Raw genomic sequence first — 7,401 nt, 5'->3', positions numbered from 1 at the left:
ATTTTTTTGTGTTGAATAAATCTTAATCATGTTTTGGATAGTGTATTGTTAAAAAAAAAAATATTCCTTTCTAAATAAAGTGGGATTCTGTCAACGTTTTATTTTGTGTTGAATAACTCTTTATCATGTTTTGGTTAGTGTATTACTATAACATGTATAACTTTGTTTCATTGACTTGTTTCAAAATGAAGTGAGATTCTGACTACGTTTTTTTTTTTTTTTGAGTCTTGAATAAATTTTATCATGTTTTGATTATCTTTTGTGTTTTTCATTTATAATCTTCAATCTTTTACTCATACCAAGCTATAAATACATTCAGTATTTACACGAAAGCAATTAAAACAACAATGATGATTTTCCAATTATTCAACTGGAATTTGAATTAAAATTGGGCGCGAACATGAAGAGTGCAAACGTGCGAGATGCTAACGTGTAGGGTGCGAAAGTATATTGGGCGCGAACGGACCTGATACCAGAGGGGTTGATCCTTATCCCGAAATCACGTGCTTAAAAACACGAAATCCTGAGGTCCCAAATTTAAATAAATTTAAATCCTGACTTCCCGAAATTTGAAAAAAGAATTCCCGGATCCCTAAAGGGTCAATCCGAAATCCCAAGCTTTAAAATATCCGATACTTGAGTCCCGATAAAGGTCCTATGATCTATCCCCCCTCTATATAGCTTATGTTATAACCATGATATGATTAAATATTTCATATGCCAATAGCCTCTTCAATATTAGAACATCTTCACTAGTCAAGGATTTGAACCAATCCCCTCCTAATCCTATACACCCTTGGTCAGTAGACAACTTTCGATTTGAATGCATTTCCATCAAAAACTTCAGTTTTAGTGAACATTATTCATGCATGTAGGTGCTTTGTCACTTCAGTTCCTATGTTGAGCAAGTGGAAAACTATGATGCTATATTGCACAAATTATTTGACAAATTGAATTCACATAATTGACAATCAGCACAGCTGTCATTAGGAAATTGTGATTAAGTACCTACAGAACAAACATTGTTTCTAGTTTATCCTATACAATGACGACCACTAAGACGCTTGATTGATTAAGTACCTACAGAACAAACATTGTTTCTAGTTTATCCTATACAATGACGACCACCAAGACACTTGATGAACATTGATAGTGCAGGGATACAGGTGATCCCCTCTATCTTGTAAATGGTGTCATAAAGGCACGCATAACTGACAGGTTTTTCCGGTGAAGGACAAACTCATAACTGCACTATTGAAATAGAATTTCGAATCCATGATGTTATGATTTTTATTACCCAGTGAAACTAAGCACTGCATCTGATCAAAAATAGCCAGTTTATTTATGATATATATATCTCATACATGTACGTATGTAGCTAATACCCCTTTTAATGAAAATGCTCAAAAGTAAAATTTGATATACATCGCTAATTGTCACAATGATAAATGATCCTTACAAGATCATTGTAATGAATTAAATAAGAAAAGATATGAAAATTGTTCAGAAAAAAAGTCAACCCCGCCACATTATGTATGTATGTGTCTGTCCCAAGTAAGGAGCCTGTAATTCAGTGGTTGTCGTTTGTTTATGTGTTACATATTTGTTTATCGTTCATTTTTTTATATAAATAAGGCCGTTAGTTTTCTCGTATGAATTGTTTTACATTGTCATTTTGGGGCCTTTTATAGCTGACTATGCGGTATGGGCTTTGCTCATTAGTTAAGGCCGTACGTTGACCTATAGTTGTTAATTTCAAAGGGAACAAAGTCTTGCTCAAATCTTATCAATCAAAAACCATTTTTTTAATTTTGATTTTTTAAGTTTTGCGATGTATTATTGATACAGTAGATACCCAAAATGTCAGGCAAACATATCTGATTACCCGATATATTCAATTAAACGATGAATGTATATTCATTGAATATTCTGCAATTATAAGTAGATCTAATCCTGAGATGTTACTAACCCTGACAATTGCTTAATATGTGAAAGGGCTAGAGGAAGCTGGAAGTGATTTTTATCAGTTGCATCACTACGTTGTTTGCGATGTTTGCGTAAAAAAATATCAGCTGATTATGTAATGATTAAACTTGTTTACACTTGCAGTTTTTAAATCCTATATTTATTAAAATAAATCAAATATGTCCTGAAATATTCATGTGAATTATTATCTTCCATCCATAGTTTGTCTTTGTTTGTCTAGTAAACAAATTAATATCCATTATTTACTTTTTCACACAGGTAAACTAATTGGGATATAAATAGATCAAAGCATGTCTGTGTAGAATCTCTATTAAGCTAAAATCGTAATTGTTATGATTTTATTTCTTTAAATAATCAAATTTAAATTTATGAAAATAATCATGATTAATAAAATATTATTGCATAAAGATCCTTTTTATTTATTAAAAACAAAATCTTCTTGTCTGCAAGATTGTAAATTCGTAACTTCGGGGTCCATTTCCTGTCAGAAAAACATTGAAAATATCCGATTGTACATGGTTTTTAACAAAATTACCCGAATATTCTTATCCGATTTGTCAATATATTCTTATATCCTATATTCCATTACATGATGCAATTAACATTAAACATATAGGGAATGGTTTGGTGTTTTGAAATAGTATTACAATAGCCGATATATTCGTTTAGCCGATATCTGATTAGGTGGATTCTACTGTACTGTAATCTAAGTATTATCCTAACTTTATGAAACTTTATGACTTGTATAAGACCCTTATAAAAACTATGGTCTGTACAGGGCACATGTAGGTGTTTTATTGTCAAAGAATGCATATGATTGCTTTCAAGTTACATGTACATGTTTGTTTTTTTGCATGTGTAACTAAAAATGTATTTTAACATACAGGAAATAATCATTTCAGAGGTTCAAGAAAAGATTTTCTATTGATACATGTAGATGGTGCTGCAACTTTTAAGATCAATCATTACCCATTACCTTTTACATGCAGTGGCGGATCCAGAACTTTTCCTAAGGGGGGTCCCTCTGACTGACCTAAGGGGGTGGGCTCTCCAGTCATGCTTCAGTGATTCCTTATATAATCAACCAAATTTTTCCCACAAAAAGGGGGGGCCTCCCTGGATCCGCCTATGACATGAACAATGTAGCCAGATACTGTCATACAGCATGTACAGGGCAGCGTACTAGCTTTGATTTAAAACAAAACAAATGCTGAAATGGAAAGCAAATTTCTAGTTTTTTTTTGCATGTGTATCTATTTTAACATACAGGAAATAATCATTTCAGATGTTCAAGAAAAGATTTTCTCTTGATACATCATCATGTCTGTCATGTAGATGGTGCTGTAACTTTTAAGATCAATTATTACCCATTACCTTTTACATGAACTATGTAACCAGATACTGTCATACAGCATGTACAGGGCAGCATACTAGCTATGATTTAAAACGCAAATTTCTAATTTCGATAAGTATATTTTTGCTGTTTGTATTAACTTTAGAAAAGGTATTGTAACTACAGACCAAGAAGTATATCTTATCCTGATTCGATAAAACATTACCTGGTAAATTGAAACAACAGAAAGGAAGAGTTAAAGGGAAACTTCGCAAAAAAATCAAAAATTGATATTATGTTCATTCTGTATAAAAATGCTCAAATTCATAGATATTAAAGTTTTATTCCGCTAGATAAGCGATCACCATCGATTTTAAATTTAGAGTATTAATTCTCTGCGTTCCGCCATTTTGTCCTTCTTTCCCGATTAATGAAACGATATGTCTATAAACCACAAAGAAACAAAACTACAGTAACCGATGTAGTCGTAATTGCGTGTCGATATCTTGTCAATCGTACGGTTGTTTTATCCGACTAACTAACCATGGTCTGTTGTTTTTAAACTTGATATTGGAATTAGATGAAAAGTCAAAGTTGAAATCATAAATAAGTGTTCCCTGAAAATTGTTTTCCGAAAATCTAATTTGTTCATAATTCTTTAAAGTAATAAACCGTTTTCAAATAAATTTTTATCTTCCCTCTTCTGATCACCAGCATGGCTAAAGGTATTACTTCCAAAGGTATTGTGAGGGGTGTGAGGTGACACGTCCAGGTATTCAAGCGATTTCCTGTCGGGCTTGCAAGTTCACGCATCGTTTCACTTCTGCAGGTATTGATCAGTGTACACGGCTGATAACATTTAACTTTCCATTTTGAACTATCAGATGTATAATATACAACTCTGTCTTACTTGTCATTACCAAACTCATACGCTTGTTTATAAATAACATTTCTGGTGTAAAGAATATTATTCATAAAAATATAAATAATACCCAAAAAATAAGATTTGATGAAATTAAAATCTATTTAAATATTTTTTCCAAGCCGCGAAGGGTGAATTTGGGAAAATGTAATATATACTCATTGTCAAAAGTGAAGGACAGATTGGAACATACCAGAAATATTGATTTAAAAATATGTACGCACTTGCCGACGATTCGTTTATACGACTGGATAGAAAGTTACGGAACTATAGCGCAATTTAAAATATATACATGTATACATTGAACATAAGAAAAAAACATATATTTTGAATAAATAGGGGTAAAAGTGTTGTAAATAGACTAGTCCATGTATGCCAACAGTATGTAATCATCGAATGTCGATAGACTATTGTATACCAGAAGAAGAAGAAGAGAACCAATTTGATTTAAATACAGGTCGATGTATAACTCTTGTTTTGGTACATTGAAGTTGTGGACATAGTAAAATCACAGATTTATATTTCAATAAGATTGTTCTCGAACAAAGCAAGGAATTCGTCATCACAATTGTTATATATGCCACTGGACGAACACTAATTATCCCGAAGGGATGTGAATATTTTGCTGGGAAACTTTTGAGTATCAAAGTTTCAAATTAATTTCGGGATTTATTTTTTTTCTTGGTATTCAATAACAGAAAAAAGAATAAATTACTTGTCCGCTAAATAGGGGTATTCTTGTCAGATGAAAGACTTTTAGTTATATTTAAAAAAATAGGGAAATATGACATTAAATTGGTTCTGTCTCTATTTTAAACATCGTTAAAAAGATGTGTGTCTAAGGTGAACGCCACAAGAACCCTGTAATACTAGTACGAGAGTATAGCATGTAAACATTCCTTCTCAATAATATGGTTGTATTGGAAATCTTTTCATACAGATTGACAACTCATTGTCCGATATGCATGTAATATTTGCCACATGACGCCCATAGTTCTTTCTACCATCATCATCTTATTCTTTGATATTGCTGTCAACATCGATGGTTCACACCCAAACAAAATGGGAGTAATGGACCTTCAGAGCTTCTCCGTGTTATACACTTGTGAAATATATAGACGAAATTTCTGTATTGAAATGAATATACATCTCACAAACAGGATTTTCAAATAACGATTTTGAGTAATCACCTTACAAACCAATATAAACGTATGGCAAGATATAACCATGAAGGAATTTAGTTTTTGTCAGACACAAGAACTCATCACTATCATAAACGTATACGTATATATGCATACAATTTCAACTATCAAGAACAAGCGGTCGATGTCGATAGTCCGTTTTCTAACTGTTCGAGTTAGACATGTCACTTGTTCATTCTTGAAAGCCTTCATATTCCCCGTCTAACGATGGGAACTGTTTCTGATTGTGTTGACTATAAATGCTTGTATGGTAATTCTGTTGTTTATCTGTACAAGCGGTTGCATTTCCTCTCCTTTCCCAACAAACAAACGAACGAAACGCTACTAGTCTGCTTTCTCTGGAGCTCATCCTCAATGGCTCTTATACGTCAGGAAACTTACATGTATACTAATAATGATTGTTTCAAGAACAACGATGTATGGATGAACTATTCTAAATTCGTCAATATCAGTTATGCATGACTAAAATATAACTTTCATTACAACTACTGTATTACTTCTTTGGATTAATGACGGCTATCATGTTCAACATTGCACAAATATTATCATAGAATTTTAAAAAAAATCCTCAAAAATCCTCAAAAGAAATAATGCCTTAGCTTAGATAATTGATATTCTTTTCACAAAAAGTTCGTGTAAATGATTGTCAAATGAATTTAATTATGTAAGAATAAAATGTTAAAAAGAAACTAAAAAAAAAAATCCATGTATGTTGTATTTTTTTGTCAATTAAAAACTTTAAAATTGCAATAGTTTCATTAGCATTTAAACACAGCCAGATTTGAATACAAGTTAAGAAATTCCGGTAAAGTCAATGATATCAAATAGATGGACAATGGTGTATCAAATTGGGTAATATTGCATTTAGTTTTTATTAAAGATTAAAACTACTATTTTTTACTTCATATTTGAATCTTTACGCCAATTGCCGCTAAGAAAGTAATCAAAAATTGTTTCCTTTTATTTTTATACATTTTCGGATTTACGAATCTGAATTTTATTTTCAATTAATTTACACAATTTAATTATTGAATCTTTATTCTCATCGTGTATTAAATCTTAGTGTATTAACATCGTGACATCATACTCTTTCTAATCCTTTCTGTATATCCTTTCCAAATAACAACATTTATACCTGTGTACGCTTGAACTCACACCTGCGGCTAAATAGCTACAAGGTAAACGAATTGACCTCAAGCCGAGAAATATACAGTGACCTTTACAAAATAATATACACACTCTGCTCACACATTAGTTGCATTGAAATGATTATCAAAACAATAACGGTAAATAGACAAGTAAATAGTAAAAATGTTCAATAAATATTTTATGAATAAAATCTCAACAATAATTAATTAAATTTATTCAAAAACATTTACTAGAGACAGAGACATATAATTTTATAGGAGTTTAATTCAATCAATACAAAACGGTATATGCATATTCATTTTCGTTCATTATTATATTGTGGTTAATAACTACGACCATTCGTCAGCTGTGCGCTTTTAATTACGTATATTGTCGATAAGCTACAAGAGTTAAACAGATTTTATTTTTTCCCAGAATTCAATAAATCGGGCTAATACGTCACGACCCACTCGAGAATTCAACCAAAAAAGTTACAAATACTTTATTTTCTCCGTTATTAGAAGGAATATAAATTTAAAACTTTGCAAATGTGTTTTTTATGTTAAGATGAACATAATTAGATGATAAGTAAAAAATCGCGGAATTTCCCATTAAAACTAAATGATATGGAATACATGAGGCTCAAACAAAATAACTTAATTTTCTGACTCTTCAATAAAGATTTGAAAAAAGGATAAAAAAGTCTGTGCTTGGTCAGTAGTAAACATGTACATAATTGTTATGAAGAACACTTGAGGAAAAACTAAACCCATATGCTGTATTGCATAAGACCAATACTAAATCTAATACAGTCATACAGTAGCACCATC

The sequence above is a fragment of the Mytilus edulis genome, chromosome 9, assembly GCF_963676685.1.
Source record: "Mytilus edulis chromosome 9, xbMytEdul2.2, whole genome shotgun sequence".
In the NCBI taxonomy this organism is placed as follows: Eukaryota; Metazoa; Mollusca; class Bivalvia; order Mytilida; family Mytilidae; genus Mytilus; species Mytilus edulis.
The sequence above is the reverse complement of the archived record's forward strand: the minus strand, read 5'-3'. Positions refer to the sequence as shown.